Source organism: Corvus brachyrhynchos, unplaced genomic scaffold, assembly GCF_000691975.1.
Source record: "Corvus brachyrhynchos isolate BGI_N302 unplaced genomic scaffold, ASM69197v1 scaffold302, whole genome shotgun sequence".
Taxonomy (NCBI): Eukaryota; Metazoa; Chordata; class Aves; order Passeriformes; family Corvidae; genus Corvus; species Corvus brachyrhynchos.
This window is the reverse complement of record NW_008237244.1, coordinates 1,837,988-1,859,473: the sequence shown is the minus strand read 5'-3', so window position 1 is coordinate 1,859,473 and position 21,486 is coordinate 1,837,988.

Genomic DNA, 21,486 nt, shown 5'->3' with positions numbered 1-21,486 from the left:
GACGTCAGGGCTGCCGGCACATGGCCCGGCGCCGGCCCAGGGAGCACTGGTTGTCCTGGCAACCCCAGCACTGCTCCGAAATTATTTCAATAGGTCATCTGTCATACTGCGCGCACATTGGAGCCATCACGGGCGCCCGGACAACCCAAACACCGCGGGCTTGCTGGAGCTGGCTGCGCCGGGGGCTGGTCCCATCGCCGACTCTCTCTTAACCCTGTCCCTGTAAGAAAACGCGTCTCTCTTCCTCTTCCTCGTGCATCCCCAACCTCCGGCAGAAAAAAAGACATTATACACCTGGTTTGCTCAAGCAAAGGGGCACAAGAGCTGCCCTCCGAGGGTGCTGGGACACCTCAGTGACGTGCTGGCTAGCTAAAATTAGGGTCTTTCTAAATGACCCACAGCTGAAGTTTTATTCATGGCCACAGAGACATATGCTTGGTCACCCACATCTCTGCCCAGATTCGGGGTGAGGCAGCAGTGGTCCGTGCTGTGGTGATGAGGGGTAGCAGCCGTGCAGGGCTGCTGGCTGGCCCCCAGAGCTGCCTGGCCAGCTCGGCCTCATGTCCCTTAGCCTCGGTATCTGGTCCCTCTGCTAGCCTGCACAGGATGCTTCTCCAGCTGCTCCCAGCAAAACATCACAGGAAGGGGGACAAAGCAGTGCTTGTCTCCATCTCATTCCGACTCACCTGTGCAGCCTTATCCTGCAGGAAGAGACACAACACCAGTGTCTCCAATTTCCTTGTAACTCTAGCTAAAATCCACTCCTTCCTCCAAATTTCCTTTTTTTCTCTCTCTCCACCTTACCACAGCCCCACAACACATGCATATGCCAGGAGTAGGACACAGAAGATGCTGGAGAAGGGAAAGACTTTCACCTGTGAGATGCAGGGAGGAAAGACAAAGTGTCAGCAACAAGAAAATACTTCTGAGCTCATCTGAGTCAGTGATGGTTACTGACCAGTGCCCAGGATATGCAGTACCAGGAACTGACCTCAATAGATGGCTCTGGTGAAGAAGGAAGCACATGTAAAGCCACATGGGATCTGCAAATACCAACACTGAGGCATCCCCAGCCAAAGTTGGCTTTTGGCCCCTTTGCAAGAGATAAAAGAGAAATCACTAGAAATTTAAAAATAAGCTGAGATAGGGTATAAAGGGGTTCTGAGGAGGCCTTCCCCCCATCCAAGGCAGAAGGAGAACGGAAGAGACATGGAACTAGTGGGCAGTGGGAGGACCACTGAGTCCCCTGCATCTCTCCCGCTTGTGAGAGCAGCAGGTGTTTGGGGTATTTAGCTGAACATCAGGTCTGGATGAGTGGACAGTGAGGTGGAAAGAGAACTGTCTGAACAGTGGCTCTCAGAAGGTTGTGGTCACCAACACAGGGTCTAGTTGGAGGCCTGTAGCTCATGGTGCTCCCCAAGGTTGGATACTGGGTCCAGTATTGTCTAACTTATCGAAGGGGCAGATGCCTCCTTAGCAAGTTCACTGATGGCACAAAGCCGGGAGGAGCAGCCAATATCCCAGAGACCTGTGCAGCCCTTCAGAAGGGCCTAGACCGGTTGGAGAGATGGGCAAAGAAGAACCATCTGAAACTCAACAAAAGCAAATGCAGATCCTGCACCTGGGGAGGAATAACCCCAGGCACCAGTACAGGATGTGGGCCAACCTGCTGGGAAGCAGCTCTGCAGAGAAGGATCTGGGGGTCCTGGGAGATAACAAAGTGTCCATGAGCCATGTCTTGTGGCCAAGAAGGCCAAAGGTATCCTGGGGTGATAGGAAGAGTGTGGCCAGTAGGTCAAGTGAGGTGATCCTGCCTCTCTACTCAGCTCTAGTGAGGCCACATCTGGAGTTCTTTGTCCAGTTCTGGGCTCCTCAGTGCAAGAGAGACATGGAGTTCCTGGAGTGGGTCCAGTGAAGGGATACAAAGATGATTAGCTGACTGGAACACCTCAGCTATGAGGAAAGGCTGAGGAAGCTGGGCCTGCTTAGCCTGGAGAAGGGGAGACTGAGAGAGGATCTTATCAATATCTATCAGTATCTGAAAGAAGAGTGTCAAGAGGACGGAGCCAGGCTCTTCCCGGTGGTGCCAAGTGATAGGACAAGAGGCAATGGACAGAAACTGATACACAGGAAGTTGCACCTGAGCATGAGGAAAAGCTTCTTTACTCTGAGGGTGACAGAGCACTGGAACAGGCTGCCCAGAGAGATTGTGGAGTCTCCTTCGCTGGAGATATTCAAAAGCCTTTTGGACACAATCCTGAGTGACGTGCTCTGGGGAACCCTGCTTGAGCAGGGAAATTGAACTAGATGACCTTCAGTGGTGCCTTCTAATCATTCTGTGAGCCTGTGATCAACAACAGCCAATGCTGGTTTATGCAGCATTTAGTGAGTAGTGCATCTCCAGCACAGGTTATCAACAACCTCTCCAGCACCGGCACTGCACTGGGGTTTTTGTGGGCAGTTTGTGTTAGGGGGCCAAGGCCTCTGAGATCCTGAGCTGGCCCCTGGGCCGCAGTGCAGTGCAGAGGGCTCAAAGAGTTATTACAATAGAGTAAGGCAGCCTGCACTGTCTAAAATTCTTGCCTTAAGAGGAAGATATTCACAATTAGCTAGGAAACCTGTGACTGTTTAAAACAAGAATAATGTGATGGATTTTAAAACCCCCACTGATTACTACATGTGTTGCACATAATCCCACATATTAATCCAATATAGAAGGCTGAAACTTCATGTCAACACCCACCAATAAAATTGTACCATAACATACAGATGTATTCTTTCACTTAATGGCAATATTTGTACAATACTACATGAAGTTTGGGTTTGCAGTTTAAAAAGATATCCCTCAGCACTGTGTAGTGCATTCATTTCTATCAGTCTGACAAAAATGTGTGCACCTGAGAGAGATTTTAATGGTTTTTAATTCTTAGAGAAGCCTTTTCACAAAAGGGGACAATACAACACATGCATTTTGATGGTCACAAAACATTCAAAAAACCATTTTGCTGATTCCCTAAAGAGCTGGCAGAGACAGCCGGGCAGGATCACAGAATCATAGAATGGTTCAGGTTGGAAGGGACCTTAAAGACCATCTACTTTCAATCCCTCTGCCATGGGCAGGGACACCTTCCACTAGACCAGGTTGCCCAAAGCCCCATCCAACCTGGCCTTGAATGCTTCCAGGAGTGGGGCACCCACAGCTTCTCTGGGCAACCTGTTTCAATGTCTCACCACCCTCACAGAGAATAATTTCTTCCTAATATCTAATTTCAGCCTGCCCTCTTTCAGTTTAAAGCCACTACCCCTTGTCCTGTCACTACATGCCCTTGTAAAAAGTCCCTCTCCATCTTTCTTGTAAACCCCTTTCGGTACTGTAGAGCTGCTCTACAGTCTCCCCAGATCATTCTCTTCTCCAGGCTGAACAAACCCAACTCTCACAGACCCTCAAGGACCTGCACTTGCTCTGCTCCTATGTAAGCCTGGCCCTCCACACCTGCAGACACATGTCCTCCAGCATAAAAGTAGTCCTTTCACTCACCTTTACAGCATATTTCTGCTACAGTACAAGAGCTTAGAGGAGTTTTTAAACCATGCACAGTGTTTGTAAGGGGGTACTAATTATATGTTGAGAGGGTTATAATTTTCAGCCAGTTGAAAGATGCTAAGTGGAAAAAAAAGACCAATGCTCTGAAGAACATACAATAATGGCAGTGTAGAGTTGGATGTTCCCAGTTCCCAAGGCTTGGCAGAGGTTCTCCTGCACCTCCCCAGTGATGTGGCTCCTCGACAGGGAGATTTTCTGAATTTCTGACTGAAATCCCTGCTTCTCCATAGCACTCGCTGTAACTGTCAAGGCTTTCCAGGACTAGGGTCAGTGGAGACCTTACACCATGCAGACAGATGCAGAAATGAAAGCAACAGCATCTGTCCCTCAGAGAGCTGAAGTATCCTGCTAGAAGTGACAGAAAAACCTATATTCTCTGAATTATCTTAACTTTTCCATGATAAAACCCCCAACATAAACACAGAATCCTCTGTAGTTTCAATCAACAAAGTGAGCTCAAAGCAATGAGACATGGGCACAGACAGGCAAAATACTAAACAGGTATTTTATGCAGAGAAGGACTTGTAGTGATGGCTGATGAAGAACTCAACATGAGCCGGCAGTCTAGAAAGTTTAGTCAAGAGGAGTTTAGTTTAGAAAGCTTAGGGTTTTTTTAAAGTTTTTTTTTAGTTTAGTTTAGAAAGTTTAGTTTTAGACAGCAGCCCAGAAAGCCAACAGAATCCTGGGCTGCAGCAAAAGGTGCAGATTAGAGGAGAAATTAGGGGATTGAACAATCACCAACTATTTGAAGTGCAACAAGGGAAAGCGCAGGATTCTGCACCTGGGGTGGGGCAATCCAGGATGTACAGAGAGACTGGGGAATGAGAGGCTGGAAAGCAGCACCACAGAAAGGGACCTGGGCGTCCTGGTCGACGGAAAGTTGAATATGAGTCAGCAGTGGATGATCTTTGGGGTTCCTTCCTACCCTTAATATTCTACAATTTAAAATCTGAAGCCTGCTGAGAAACGAATGCATTGCATCCATCTGGGACCATGATACAAAGGCACTCCTCCTCCTGCTGCAAGAACATGGTGCCTCATGGGGAAAGGTTTCTGTCGTGCATTTGGGACCACCTCCATCCCTCCCACCCCTCTGAGTCTGGGGCCCACAGAGAGCAGTACTAGGGAACATGGGTTAGCCCCTTCATCCTTAGATGATGGACAGTCTGCCAGAACTTCACTGACTGCAGCCAAGTGTGTCATATGTATCATAATACACACATAGATATCTCTAATTCCTAAACCTAGCACACACGTGTATCAGGACCTATGTAGTAACTTACACACAAATGCAGCACTACAAGGTAGGGCACCATCCAGCTTTTCCTCCTGTGCTTCTTTTGGCTCTAGAGAGCTAACAATAGATAACATTTGTTTGCCCATAAAATGGAAGACACGCAGGGAGCAGAAACTCTATATGGGCTGATCTTTGAACCCACAAGACTAGATCTTCCCTGGCGTCAATCCCCGCTCTCAGGAAGGAGCCACATCCATGCAAGCAGCTGAGAATCTACTCTTGGCTTTCCTCATATCAAAACAACACTTAGAAAGTGTTTCATCTTGGAATCTTCCCTCAAATACTGACTACTTTTTTACTGTTTTTAAAAGTAAAAGAAAGAAAAAAGGCAAGTAGCCATGATTTTGATGTAATAAATATAAAGAACAAACCACATGTGTTTTGCTGGCCTCTGCAGCTTGCTGTTTGAAAGAGTGGCTAATGTTTCCATTGGCATTGGTTACATAGATAAAAAAGAGACAGAAACAGGGCTCAGCGAACTTGTCATGTTGACTTTTGCTCTTGTAGAAAAACAACATGAAAAAAAACCCACAGGAAAGACATTTTAGTTTTGATACAGCTGACATGGCACTACTAGCACAGGGGGTTTTGAAAAAAAACAAGGAGAGAAAGTGGTTCAGCCCACCCTGTTCACTGATGATGGCCCAGTGAAAGAGTTATTGTTTGAGTCAAATCAGGTGGAAGATGGTTTCCCAGGAATGCAGCACTGTAAGAACATCCTACACTCTCCATATATCTGTCATGACTCTTTACTGCCACTAATTCTGGCTCCCAGGGAGGGTGAAAGATTCTGCCTTCCAAAGCAGTAATTTTTGTTTCCTGTACAGCACTAGTGACTTTGGGGATGCCCCCAGCATCCTTCCTAACGGTGAGAAGAGCCCCCAGACTGAAGGGAGACTCTGGGAGGGTGTAGGCATCAGCAGCAAGGACCTGGTCCAAACAAAGGCCTCTGATGGCTGCTGCTGAGGGGTGGGAAAAGCTCTTGCAGTGTCACTTGCCTTTTTGTGACGTATTTTGTAGAAAGGATCACTTGGTCTGCAACAACTTTTCTGACATTTGAGTCTAAATAATGCCATCATCTACCCTTAGGCAGTATTGCAGTGATTGTTTTTACTGCTGAGATAGGCAGCAGCTTCTCACAGGATCTTTTAAAAGTTTTGCTTGCACCTGTTTCCTCATAGGAACTGATCACTTTTGGGGCTTGTGCATCCCTCCTGCATATCCTCCCCTATGCCAGTGTCTCCACATCCTCTCCTTTCTCTACGCATTCTCCTGGATTGTCCTTGCAATGCCCTCAGCCTCACTCTGGGAAACTCCCTCACCTTCACTTTAGATGGGAAAAGCATCTTGAACCATGAGTAAGATAAAAGTCACTTTCTGCCACCTTGCACATCTTCCAGGACAACATCTACTCCAGCAGCTAAAAGGAGCCAGGACCCATTCCCTGGCCCAGAGATCAGATGTCATGGCACCACTGGAGCCTGTAGTGACAAACCTCTCCCCCGAGACGGTGGCCTCATCCCCTTCCTCCTGTTGTGAAGAACCTCAAACCTCTGCTCTTCCCTAAACCACAGCCAGGAGAGTGAGAGGAGTTGAGGTTGGCTACCACAACAATCATTTAGGCTCTGAGGAGTAGCAATTGTGCAGGATTGGAAACACCCCTGTAGGAATCCCATCTCACTGGCACAGATGTACCAGGAGACCAGCTCAAAAACTTAAGATACTAGATAAAAAATGAAATATTCTTAGCTGGAAAAAAATTCCCATCATCTAGCAATGACAATCAGTGCCTCCTAAGGAACCAGCCAGAAGACTGATTTTGCTGCTGAATGTGGATGCTTTCCATTAATTGATGCACTTGAATTGTGTGTCCTTATCTAGGGGCCAAACTGAAAGAAAACAAGGAAAAGTAATTTGGATCAAAGAAGAATTGATTACATGGCAACATGCAGGGGAAAAAATGCACTTTGGATCAAAGAAAGCATTTAGGGCATTTTAAAACAAGCCAAGGATATTTGAAAACAAAGGTCTTCATCTGCACTAGGTCTTCATCTGCACTAGGACTTCAGCAAAGATCTGTGTGGGCAGGAGGGGCCACCATTGCTTGTCCTGCTGGTGGTCACCCTCCCTCATCCTTGAGGCATGTTTGGCTGGGAAGCACAGACCACCCCTCTCCTCTCTGATATTTGTGCAGTCTAACCTAACCTAGCTCATTTGGACTGAATTTGCTGATTGTTTGCAATGCCTGAAAGCAGCACTTTCTAGAGAATAATTGATTTACCAATTTTTCATCCAGACTGAGCTAATATTTCAGGTAGTGAATTACCCCCTGAGCCCTCTTGCCAGGATCTCTGTGGTCTCAGAAAAACATTTTCTAATTGTCTGGCTCTTCTGCATCTCCTCCTTACTCTGTGGAAGTCACATCTGAGCCATAGAGATATTAAGATCCCGACCCAAAGTCATCTTAGCACATGGATAACCTTACACCGGCTGGGATGTTACACGTGTGCTTAAGTATTTGCTGGATGAGAGCCCAAGTGCCTGACAGCATTGTGGAAACCAACCGTGCACACAGCGATAGCGCTGCAGAAAAACAAAGGAACAAGACAGAAATACCCTTTTGCTCCCAAAGAAATCTTTCACCAGTAAGGAGAAGGGAACAGAAATCAGTAACAGGAATTCAGTCATATGTACTTTAGTCCCACCTATATTGAAAAGGAACCTTTCCAGTTTTTAAAACATCTGGCAAATTTCAAATGTTTTTGTTTTTTCTTACTTTTCTTTTCCTGTGCTTTCACTCTCACTTTTTCTTCCCTCCTTCCCTGAGTTGCTGCTGTCCATTTCTGTGTAGTTTATCTTATCTGAGTAGCTGCTAGTATTTAATTTGTAATAGCAAATCACCAGCCACTAGCCTGCAGTTCCACATGGAAATACTCTATCACACTTCTGTTAAATATACCAATTTGTGAATAGCCCAATTTAGAAAAAGGTGAATTTCAGCACACTTTTGACATGGTGTTTCACTGCCCACCCCAGGAATGAGAGCATGTTATCCTTCCTTCATGGAGACACAGCGGTGTCAGCGCTTCCCATGGCTTTGAACCACTTGGGGCCATATCAGCTCTTGGCACAGGAAACCAGTTTTTCTCTCCAGAGGATGGTGGCGTTTTGCAGCCCATTCCCAGGAGCCCAGATGGTGCTTTACAAAGAAGGCTTCTGCCCACACGTCTTCCCCAAAAGAACCTGGGGGACGTGGGGCCTTTGGGCTGCTCTGGTCACTGCCAGCATCCTCCTCACCCAGCCTGAGATTGCCACCCAGACATTATCTTGCCATGAGGAAAATCTCCCCTGGGTTGAATTGGGACACAATAAACAACTCATTCTGCTCCAATTCTCTGCCAGTCCTGTCCCAGACATTTCTGTGTCCCCCCCACAGTCACCCAGCGCCTCCCCAGTAGCTAATCTCTGCTCCTCAATGCTAGATGGGTGAAGTCTAAATTGCCTGTTTTGCCTGGCTTTTTATCAGTGGGCAGGCAGGGGTCAGAATGGAACAAAAGGTCAGTTCAGAGTGCTCTGGAGTTTTGCTCTTAGGAATGCAACGCACTGTCCTTGCACACATTGTTATACAGCGTCTCCGGCAAGCACTTCCTTGACTTTTTCCTCCACAGATAATATGGAAAGGTTTCCTAGTGTCAGTAGCTGCTGAAGAGATAGGAATGAAAGCATTTTTGGCATCTGCTTTCTGGCTTATACCAAGTGTCTTTGCCCTTTCCTCAATCACATACACATTTCCCCTTTCTCCCCTTGATATCCAAAAGGTAAGTGGTGATAAATTTGTCATACATTTCCTAAACACAGGAGTAGGAGCCAGAGAAGCTATCGTGCTGGGATACAGTCCATCCCTACTGCTTCAGTACCCACTCTGCCCAAGCTGAGAAGAAGGACCTGGCCATGCCTGATCAGCAACTCCAACAGCAGCAGCCAACTGCATCCCTCTGACATCCCATTTCTCACTTTTGCCTTTTCCAGCACCTGCTGCTGGTGCCTGCCTGTGTCCCTGACCCTGCTGTGAGAAGGATGGACATGTGGACACCAGTTACGCACATACCTGCAGAGCAAGCTCACAGCAACTGCCCAAAGGCAAACACACAAGTTTTCATACCGTAGGCCCTGCAGCCCTGGTACAGCATGGCACTGCAACAAGAGGAGGGCATGGAGCAGCAGGAGTGATTACTGCATGGCCAGGCATCTGTGGCAGCAACAAAACTAAAAGCTGTCAGTCTCTGGGCAGACGAGAGCAGAATAGCCTCTCTCTAATCATCTTCTACTCCTTCCCCACAGGTGACGACAAACATGGAGTCTGTTAGGACTCTGGACACTAAGCCAAATGTTTGAGACCTTTCGATTCTCCAGCTGGTGTTTTGTGTCTCTCCTGAAACCAGACCTGATGCTACGGTGTGCTCTCCCTGCAGAAGAGCAATCCTGCATGTAAGGCAACTCCATGGCTGGACCCCACAGATAAACAGGCAGACATGCTCTGAGCCTGACAGCGCTTTATGTGAACTGGAATGTAAAGGCAGATTCCTACAAATCAACTCAATCAGTCTTTCTGTTGACTTAGTGGACTCCATGGGTATGCATGCACACATGGTTTTTCGCAGGCAGGTATGAGCTCACTCTGACCCTGGTTTGAATTGACTGGAAATCACGAGTATGGTTTACATGGAAAAAAAATCCACCAAAAACAAGCAAAGAAGGCAACTTAGGCAATATTTGGTTGCTGCAGAGCACAAGTAAGATGGAGTTGACAACTGCCTGCCAGAAACATGTAGAAATACCCTAAGAATAAAACAAAAACAACCTAGGAACAGCCAAATTCTGTAAGATCCAGTTACCAATATTGCTGCATTTATGGCTCCTATCTGTCTTTTACAGGAACTAAGAACTATGTTGTCCTTTGAGTGAAAGGCCTCATTGCATGAAGTACCTTCCTGTTCTTGGTAGAGATGACCCTATCCAGCTACAACAGATGTCCCTGGAGTCCTCATAGAGAGTGAAAACTATGGCTGTTTTCCCACATTATCTCTGAGTGGGACAGTCGCCCAGTTGTGTTACATCCCAGCAACCAAACTCATCAAAACAAAACAAACCAGAGCAAAAGTGAAGCTGTCACTGACATGAGAGGGACACAACTTCAGTAAGCCAGATGACAAGCCACGGCTGGACACTGCAGATCCAGGCCTCGCCTTCATCCCCTCATCAGTGGTGTCAAGAGCAGCATTTTCCAGCTGGTGTACCCTGTTTTTTTCTTCAGGAGGTGAATGCCACCCCGGTTTGAGGATGGCTTCTGGGCTACAAATGCATTAACTTTTTAAGAAGATGCAAGGACAAGACAAATATGGGTAGATGCAAGAATCTCTGCTCCTGACTCACTGAGTCTGAGCACTGCTGTCACTCAGTCCTGCTCTCCCACATGGTCACAAACCCTCCAAGGCATTAAGCGGCACCTGTTTGCTCCTTCACAGTCCTTCTGCTTCCCTGTCCTGGGTCCTGGAGACTCCTCATGGGGGCAGAGAGCAAAGCCCTGTGCTCTCCAGGGCTGTGCAAGGTGTTACAGCTGCATGTTTTATCTGCTTCAGGAAGATTCAAATAGGAGAGTGAAATTTTATTAATGCTGAATTTGATGAAACGATACCTAAAAACTGGTGGAAAAGAGATGGAAAATTTTTAAATGCATTGAATAAGAACTGCTCCAAAACAATGTTAACTTTGCAAATGAAACTCACCCAAGTACTTAAATTCTAGTAAGCCGGCCCACCAAGACAAGAAGAAAGAGAGAGAGGAGTTATTATGCAGAGAAAGAGTGACATCCAAGTTAAAGATGATCTGGGTATAGTCCCAAAACAAATTTAATCCTTCATCTCAATTTGCGGTACAACAGGACAATGAACAGAGGGGCAAAAATAGGGTAGCTAATCAGACTTAGAATGTGGGGATAAATATTAATAGAATAACATTTGAAGACTTTTAATGTGTTTGAATCAACAGTACAGATGATCTGTATCTAAGAATCACAGAATAATGAAAGAGCTGGCAAATTAAATGGTAAGTCTGACAGCAAGTGTTTCTAACAAATCTAGTTCAGCCTGTCTCTAATCAAAGGACTGTAAGTAATACTCACAAATATAGGTCCCTTTATCTGGTCTATGTAGCATAAAAAGCATAAAGTCAAATTTTAAGGGAGGAACAAACACAGAGGAAGAGCATACAAGCCTATATCTTTATGAAATAGATGCATTCAACTTAGCCAATATCTGCTTTAGAGAAAAGAATTTTCCTGGCCAAAGGCAATGTTATTTACCTAGACTCCACTAAACCATCCAACATGCACAATATGGGTAAGTACTAGAAAAAACAGAGACTATGCATGCTACAAGAAATGTAAGGTGAGGAGGAACTGGCCAGTGGACAAGTTCCTGAATCTGGAGCAGGCTGGCAGGTGGACAATGGCTGAGCTCCTCAAGGGCAGAGCCTGGGAGTGCTCTAATTTATAATGGCACAAAAAGCAGTATTTTCCTGGTGATATACGGTGATGAAGATGTTGCCTACATGCAAGATGATCACAGTGTCAGAGGAGAAAAACAGGGTAGACGGACAAACAAACTAGGAAGGAGCAGAGATGCTCGAGGAATGGGAAGCCTCCCTGGCAGGAGGAAACAAAGCTAGTTCTTAGCTCTGTTTCTTTCTGCTCTGGTCAGACTGGATGAGCTAAAAAACATTCTGCAAAAAGGCATGGAGGGTATGGAGCAGTGGCTATCACTGTTTCCAAGCACATCCTGCTTATCCCACGGAAACTTCCCCGAGGAGACAAGGGAGGCGATGACATATTTCCCCTTTCACCCTACTGGTGGGTTGGTTAGACTTTACTCAAAACTTTCCTTTTCAGATACATGTTTGGCAAAGGGCAGTGGCTCCTTGAAACTGCAGTCCACAATAAAAGGGAGACACAGTTCAAGCATTTTATTTCTCTTAACTGCGTGCATATTTGTCTGCATCTCTTTTGAATTTTTTTACCAAAAGGTACGTCTGTTCTGGAAAACAGGCACGGGTCATTCCTAAAAGGCAAAAAAAGCAAGTTCCACTATGCTGGTAGTTAGTCACCGTTTTTAACTGTTGTCATGCAACTTTTCATAACTAGGCAATGCAAAAACAAAAACAATATAAAATAAGCCTGGATTTATCTCTTGGAAATTCTCTCTTGGAAAATGAATTGGATGAGGGAGATTTTCACATTGCCAAGGGGCAATTTTTAGAGGATCTTAAGGTCTTTGGTGGATTAGCAACAAAAAACATAAAGCAATTAAACTGTGGGTACACAGTAAATGGCATTTACACAACGGAGAAAGTCAGTGCCCCATGACACTGACAGGACGGGACTAGATCAAGGTAGCTGATCAAAAGAACTGGGGTAGGTCAAAATGAAGGGGAAAAGTTATTGCCTTGCCTTATCATGAGCATTGATTTTGATTTTTGTAACAGCAAGAAAAATAAACCATTAGAAATACATCTAAAATTAAAATAATGCTAGTAAAGGCAACAGTGGAAGCTCCTAGGATAAGTAGGAACTGATTCCTACTACTGGTTGAAGTAAATCTATTTTGCTATGAAAGGGGGCAAAGCGAACACCCAGTTTCCTCCAGAGTCATGTCTATGGCCCCTATGCTCCCTACCACAGTGTCCCCAGACCTGCTCCATGTCCCAAATAATTCTTCACTACAGGGCTCCCAAGTCTCCTTCACATCTGCAGATAGCTCCAAAATCCTTCCAGTTTTTCCATTTTGTTTCTGAGCTTCCTCTGTGGTGCACCCAGCTCACCCCCAGGGTCCATAGGCCAGCCGTGCTCTGACTTAGCCTCCTGCTACTCCACATTGACGGTGTTGGATGTTAGGTGGACATGGACATGGATAATGGTAGTAATGGTAGGCTTCATCATGTGCTGCATGGCTGCTTTAGTAGTATGTCTGAATTGATTAAACTGCATAAAGAAGGCCTGAAGTCTCTCTCTGTATCGATGGGTAGAAGACTGTTAATTTTGATTTCTTTTAATAAGCTATTAGTTTTCACAAAATACAGAGGAACTTGTATTTTCAGGGCAGGTTTCCCCAGAAGGGAGACTTCTGCCAGTCTGATTGGATTTGGGCAGTGGTTTCAAAAGCTGCTTGGGGGGCACAACGAGACAAGAGATGAAGACATGCTCAAAGAGACAGTATTCTCAAAGAAATCCCATTTTAACTGCCAAGCAGGGCAAAAGGAGCCATCTTCTGTTCCTGCTAATACACAGCATAGCAGATCCTGGATGTGGCACCCAGTCTGGCATACTGCCTTCGCAGAAGGCAACCCACAGGCCACACTTCTCTTCTGCAGCTTTACTCATGCTAGGAGTCCTACATAATCCAAAGGTTCTGTGAAACAAGCCTCATGGTGCCAAAATTATGGAAACTGACAAGTTGGCAAGAAAAAAGTGAATCTTCCAGAGGGATACAGCATTTTCAACAGCAGGACAATAAAACAAAGGCAGAGACTTTTACAAGAGCCATCTACATCCTGGACTACTGTGCATGCTGGGAAAACTATTGGCTTAATTTTGTCCCTTGTGCATAGCGACTCTGGAACCCATTAATAATTGTGGTGGATTGACCAAAGGAAGTTAATTCCATCCCAGTCAGACACAGTACAACCACTCTGGAACTAGGACTGACACCACTGGGGCATGCAGCCTGCTGCACATCCCTGGGCTATCCTCTGGCATGAACCACACTCCCAGGGAGTACATCAAGCCTCTGTACATCAAGCATGGAGAAAAAATTCTCACGTTGTCTGGGTCTCTCTTCAAGGCAAAGTTCCTAAGTTTCAGGTGGTTTTGCTGCACTCAAGAAGAGCTACGGGATCTTGGCATCTTGCACAAGTTGGTCATTTAACCTCTTCTGAAAGAGGCAAGAGGCAATGTAAATGGAAAATTTGTTTGGAATTTTAATACCTTCCCAGGAAAATGATCTTCCTCACTTTGGTGGCTATTTTCATCTTCAGCTCAGGGGATTTTTCTGCAAACGTCTCCTGAACAATGGATGTGGAACTTGTGTTGAGCTCAACTTGTGCTAGCTGTTCCACTCCCATCATCTTCAAGTTAAAGCTTAATAGTTCGTGCTACTTTCTCTCCAAATAATGTACAACCCAATATAGTTGGGTCACAGCACAGGTAACAGACTTGCAAACCTGCTGGGATGGACCTCACAGTTCTCTGCTTCTGTTCATCTGCTGCCCCAGCACTGAGAGCTAGCCCAGCTAAACCAACACCAGCACTGGGACCTGAGCTGGAGAGCTTTCCTGCCTGTCCTGTGTGTGCTGAGATTAGCTCACACTGTATCCTACTAAACAGGGGGTCTAGTAACACTCCAGAATTTAGGACTTGTAGGATAAACTACATCACAAGTCTGGAAAAGTCTAGTATTGACTATCACCAAAGCTGTCTCTGTTTCTGGCTCTGTTCTGTTGGCTTTAAAACAAACAAACAAACAAGTAAATCTATCACCTGCAGTCCCATTCCTATTTATGTGGGTATAAGCAGGGAGTAACTCTGCCCAGATCATGGGAGGTTCCCTGGAGTACCAAAAAGCAGCTGGATCCAGGACAGACTTATAGTGCATCACATGGAACCAGGGCTGAATGGGACTAAAACCAGTAGACTTTGGGCAGCCTGAAGGCCCGTGCTCCCTCCACATTATGATGCATAACTTTTACTTTGGAACAGGGGAAAATTCACCAAAGCATTAAATAGGGTAGTTATTTTCATTAGTGGCACCACCAGAGACCCTGTTACAGAAATGCAACGTAATTGTAATGCAGCTCCTACCTTCTGCCAGAGCCTTCAACACACAAAGCTGATTCCTTCTCTTACTGGGTTTTCCTGCCCAGTGAAGCTTGTCCAGATGTAATCAACAGAGGGATGAAACACTGTTTCGGGACAGCAACACAGCTGTTGCTTCTCTGAAGAGATTCACACCCAAAGCCAAAAACAACCCTGAGACAGCACTTTGAGACACCTGAGAAGGATGTTGCTCCTTCTGAATACTTTACATCTGTGGTGATTCAGAGTACAGACCCTGCAAGCCAGACCCTGATTTCAGTAAATGAATTATATCAGAGGTTAGTAGTAAAGTCTCAGTGATATTTATGAGAGACTCCTTTACATGAACAAGCCTAAAACATTTGGAAACTATTTGGTTTTTCAGACACATACTGCTTAATTCACCACAGTTAGAGACGGATTTTGGACTGAGAAGCGTGGAAATGTATCCAGAGTCAGACTGTTAAAAATGTTTCAAGCCAACTCCACTGTGCTGATATACTTAACAAGTTCAGGAGACTGGGACTGCAGACATCACAGATACACCGGGACAGGCAGGTCTGGAATCCCACTCCCAGTGGCCTTGACCCTACTGAAAGTTTACCTACACTGCAAAGCACTGGGTATCTATTTCTATTTCTATTTCTATTTCTATTTCTATTTCTATTTCTATTTCTATTTCTATTTCTATTTTCTATTTCTATTATTTCTGTTTCTAATCCTCCCACCATGCCTTTTAAAACCCCGCCTTGCTATTATTTTGAGTACTAATCAGAAGTGGACCTGTGTCCTTTCCAACAAGAAGCAAGCCCTGAGCAATATATCCCAGGAAGAAAAGGTGCCAGCAGCTGGAGGGCAGGAAGGATGACACATAACCCACACACTTGTAGCCTGTGCAGCTGTGGGACACAAGTGACCAGCCTGGCTCACCCAACATCACTGCAAACAGTGATGGGAGGTGAGTGAGTCCCCCTGCCCAGGTCTCTGACCAGTCTGTTCCTTCACCCAGAGGCCAGTACCCAAGTATGAAGAATGGCCTACTGCACCCTGGGGAGGTCCCATATCCTGGACTAGCCTCTGTGTGAAAGGCGTCCTGCACAACCTTTTAGCTGCTTTGCAGTAACATGTTTCCTCTTTAAATACAAAATGACAAGATTTAAATTAAATTCCAGGAACATTTTCTTAATTGATATCAGCTTAATAACCATTAGGAACAGGGATGTACTGCCAATATCAGCTGACTCTGAGGACGGAGATGTAGAGTTGGGCTGTGACTGAGAACTGGGAGGTGGGATGCCCAGGATGAGCAGCCAGGAGAAGCAGGAAGGGGAAAAGGAGGAGAAGAAGGATGATCCAAGTTTGCTAAAGAAAGTCCTGCTCCAGCAGGGATCATGGCATCAGAGAGAGTGCCTGGTTGGGGGTGTTTTTCAAAAGCTGGCTCAAGACCTGGCAGCACTTTTCTTCTCACTCAGCCTGTGTTGGCACACAAAAGCACTTCTGGTGCATTCAGGCACTGACATGATGATTTGAGAACCTGGTTTCACATATTTGCAGCCCTTCAGGAGACACATTCTGCTACTTGTGCCTATTCACACTTCTGCTGGTGTTGCCAGTGGCGGCTCGGGAGAGCTGTCCCCAGCAGCCTCTCTTAATCTGCTGTCTGAGCACTTAATCACTGACTTACAGCAGTGCTTGGGATGTGAGTGGCAGGAGTCTTTACAAAGGTTTTCCAACCACTGCCAGCTGCCCTGCAAGGTGCCCAGCCTCATGTCTGCTTATTTTATATCATTTAGCTGTCTGGGAACATCCCCCACTTGAGGAATGAGGACCAAACCTCTTAATTACCATAAAGTGAGAAGCTGGGAAACTGGATGGCAATGAGGAGTGTGGTGCCAGGATTCCCCCCTGAGCTACCCCTCCCCCCTTGTACATGGATCTGGGAACACAACCAGCCTCACACCTTGCAATAATATGAGTAAAAACAGCTTAAAAAAAAATCTTGCAAGTGTCAGAACTATTGCACTGTAATGCCTAATCCAGCAGTCCCTGCAGCCAGAGTCAGTCTTTCCAGTGATATTAAAAGTTGTTGGACAAGGGCCTAAGTGATTACCAAGTACAATATTTGAAATAGAGGCGTGAGGCATATTTGCAGCAATATGAAAAGAACCCCTATTCAGTCTCTATTCAGTAATTAACTTTAAAATATGTCTATTGTCACTAAGTGTTTTGCAAATATGCTGAGTCTGTAGTAGAGAATCAAAACTGTCCCATTTATGAGCCAAAAAAGTTTATCTGAACACAGGTGAGGCATGCAGAGAAAAGGAAATGAGTATTTCTGCAAATACATTCAAATGAAAAGAAATCAATGGTTGTGAAGATCGGAGAGGATGTACAGAGAATGTGCAATGAGAAATCCTACTAAAAATCCTGATTTTGGCATCCCTTCAGTCTAGAACCACCATAACTTAGATTTTTTTTCAAGGTCTTCAAGTGTCAGAGCTCACCAATAATAGTCTGAAATTATTTTTGATTATGTGAGTGTATAACCATGTAACTATGCATAATCACAGCCCCTAAAGCCCATATCCTAAGGCTACGCATGAACCTAAGCATGCCTCAGCCCCTGCTACAGTCACAGAGGAGAGAAAGGTGCCTGCAGGGAGTGGTTTGTCCCTTTCCAGCGAAGTTAAAGGCATTTTGATTTCATCTGTGCCCTACGTGTGTCACAAGACACACAGAAACCAGTATGAGGTCACCAGGGCCTTCAGCATGACCCCTGTCCCCTTGCAATGAGCACAACCATCTGTTCACTGCTGGGGAGCCAATTGAGGGGTCTGGTGGCAGCAGGGGAGATGATGGCTGTGACAAAGGAGATGTCATCCCTGAATTGCTGAGGCCTGGCCAGATTACCAGGACATAGGGTCTACCAGGAGACAGGGATGTCCTCTCCAATGGCATTGGTGTGGAGTGGCAGGGCAGTGGCTGGATCAGTGGAAGCTGAGGGCTCCTGTTGGGGCTGCCAGGGCTGCGGGGGCTTCAGGCTTGGCAGAGGGACACCTGCTCTAGCAGGATGGCACAGCACCATGTGAAGGAGCAACAGACTACATGTCCTTGCCCTGGACTTCATGCTACATCAGGAAATGGCAGATTTTCGAATCAATTTGTTTCCATCAAACATCACAGAATATGGCTGTGTTTCCACTGGGTCTTTATGACTGAGCAGGCACCACATCTTCTGTATTCCAGAGCAATCCCTGCTTTGTTTCTGCACTGACACAGCAGTTTGAAAGCCTCTGGAGACCATTTTTAGGGCTCTGACTTACACTGTGGGCACTCCTGCAGCATCAGGTTACCAGCAGTATCTCACCAGGCCGCAGAGACCTATGAGCCCTCCCTAAGAAAATGAGCCTACTGTAACACTGTGTGAAGCTGAATGAGGACATCAGGAACTGGAGCTATAGCTCTCACCTATGAACTCTCATACAGTTTTCAAATCCTGATCTTGTTACTCTTGTATTTCCTAGAAGCTGGCATCCCTGTACTTCTTCTGAGCAGACAAGGTCAGGAGGGAGATGAACGCAAATTTCCTCCTGTTTTTTTCATGAGCTCAGTGGCAAAATTTAAAAAAGAATTTTAATGTGGTGGTCAACAAACCATCAGATCTCTGCAACTAGCCAATTCTAAGGATTTATATGACCTTGGAGTATTTAAAGATCAACTGGGCATAAAATACATACATTATCTATATGGTTCAGTCAATATCTATTTTATGCATTTCCTGGCCTTGATGCTGAGGGTTCATGAATGAAAGCCCCATGCATCTGTTTTCCCAGGCTTTTGAGCTGCTCCTGTACTAGCAGAGCTCTGAGAGAGCCAGGCAAAGTGGAGCAGGCCCAGAGAGAAGAAGGGTTTGTGTGACAGCTCCTGAGCCAGCAGGTCTCAGTACCTGTGTGTTCTCAGCTAGAGATGAACCAAAGCGGACAGACAGAAGTAGTTCTAGGACCTCCACTTTCCTGCAGTCACTCTGCCTCTGCCCACCTTGATGGAGTGGCCATGAGGACAAGAAAAGGACTGAAGTCTTTCATGGAGAAGAGCCCATGTTCTCTGAGCACCAGATGCTCAGTGGGGTCCACAGGGGTCCATGAGGCCTCTGGCAGTGCATGTTCACAACTGGCAGTGCAAATGCAAAAAACTCAGATGCTGGCGAACGTCCAGCATCTTCCAGAGTGGGGCAGCCCAAGAGGAGTCTGGAGAACCTAAACTGTGGATTCAGGTGCCCACTTCCCATCTAGGGACTACTTCAAATGTCTAATTATTTTCATAGGTTTGGACCTTGGTTTTAATGAAAGAAATTCTGCCCTAGAGAGAGTGTAAGGAAGACAATGCTAATGAGGCAGGAACTGAGGCTGCCTGTTCTATGCTCCAAGGCTCTTCCTGTCCCCAGGGAGAATCCACCAGTCCTCAGTTTGTCACTCCTGCATGTCCCCAAAGCACACAAACCCAAAGCTTGGCCTCATGCTATAGGTACTTCCATATCGAGAAAGTCATCCTTCTTCCTTCAGCCAGGTTCATCCTTGTCTCTTGCAAGAACAACTCCACAATGGCTCCTTACCTCTTGCCTTCCTGTGAGCCCCCTGGTTGCAGGCACCTGACAGATGCCAAATGAGCTGAGGAAAGGTGTCTCTGGAAGAGCAGGAGCAGCACTGTCATTCTCAAGGACAGACCAGAGTGTTTATATTTGTTCCTCAGTCTTACTCTGCTTGGAAACACAATTTTCCTGACCTATTCTTGTGGCACCTGAAGGGTAGGAGGTCACTGTTAGGAGGTAACTGATGTCCTCTACTACCATCAGTGTGAGAAGCTGTGGGGTCTGTACAGATCTGAGGTCTGTGACACTGTCCTGTCTGGCTGTCGGAGGTTGTCAGAAGAGAGTTCTCCCATCAGATTTCCATTTTTTTGTTAATCAGCTGTGTTATAGAGAAAAAAGACTCAAATGAAATTAATACTTTGTTAGCTAAAGTGGTATTAAATGCATGTGCACAATATTTGGAGGACAGATGCACATACAGTTGAATGACTTTTGAGTGCATGTAATGCATACACAGCTCTTGCCCGTGAATTATATAAAAACACAAAATAGGCCAGAGGTCACAAGTTTTTAATTGTCACATCTCAGCATCCACCTGTAAAAGTCATAAAGATGCCATGGATTTTCTTCCAGAGGAGTCACTGTGTATTCACCTGTTGTGCTGCAAACTTAAAGCCCATCCTCAGCATCATTTCAAGGGTTTGCTCTGAAGAGGTCTGCAATGCCCTCAAGTGACCGTGCTGGATTTCCCATCATCAGGGCTCTAGTGAACCTGGTAAGGGCCACTGTAAAAAGGCAGGAATGGTGGCACGGTGTCAGAGGGGGACCATAGAGCAAAGCCCACACATTGGGCAAGAGGCCGAGAACCTGAAACTTCTAACAAAAGAGATGCAAACCAGCTGCCAGCAAAACAGTGACAGGAGCTTGCTGCAAGAAGAAATTGGAGAAAAGAAGTGAGCTCATCCACAAGTGAAGTCTGAATGAATGTTATTCCCTGTTTCCTAGAAACTTCAGCCGTGGTTGTTGGTAGGAGAGACAATGTAAGTGAGAGCTCAGTTAGTGTGTAGCACATCCTCATTCTGCCTTTTTTAGCTAGCACAGAGGGGGAAACCTCATGTACAAGGTATTCAGTGGCTTCCTTCCCTCTAAAGAAATAGTTAAGCTCCACCTTCCTAACTTCATGGGGTGGACAGGAAAGATCTGATTTGTCAGCTTTTCTACCACCTCAGCACAAGTCAATGGAAAAACTGCAGCTGGGTTTGTGCAGACATGGCCCAGGGGGATGTGAAGCTCCCGCTGAGCCCAGGTCACTGTGCAAAGAGTGGCATAATTCAGATGCTTTACATGTGAAGAATGTCACATCTGTCCTCCTCTGGTGCACCAAGACGTGGAGGGGATGGGGAGTGCTGATACCAGCCATGCTCTGAAGGATTTTGAAGCATGAACATGCTTTGCCAAAGCTGACTCAGTGAGGGGCCCAAGGGCTGGTGGGTGGAAAGTGGGCTGAAAGCAAAAGGAGCCTTTAACTTGCTGGCCATGACTGGTGGCTTGGCCAAAGTGAGGGCTGGGTGGAAGGGAGGAGGAGGAATGCCAAGTCCCAGCAAAGCAAATATCAACATTTGTGCACTCCCCGTAAAAACAGAAATGTAAACAGAGCCCTATCCAAAATAAACACCTGTAAAATAAACATAAATGGGCAATATATTAAACCAAAATAAGCACCGAAGTATAGGAGAATGTCTCAGCAGGCAACCACCAGCCCAGTGCCACCAGCAATGCTCATCTTTCTCCTTTCTGCATCTCCTCCTATAAATACAACTGCTCTGGAAAACACATATTGAGTGAAGGGGCACACTGCCCCTGCAAGGCCCCAAGGGCACCGATTCTGTCCTAGCAGGAGGGGCCCTGGCCAGGGAGTGCAGCTGCTGCTGGGGTCAGGCTGCCACTGGCAAAGCTGCAGTGCCTGGCGTGCACCATGCAGCCGGCAGCAGGGCATGGGGAGGAATACTCGCTCCAGCAGGGAACAGAGGTCTCACAATGGGAAGGACAAGCTGGATAGGTGTGAATAGTCCCTCACAACCTACACAAAAATT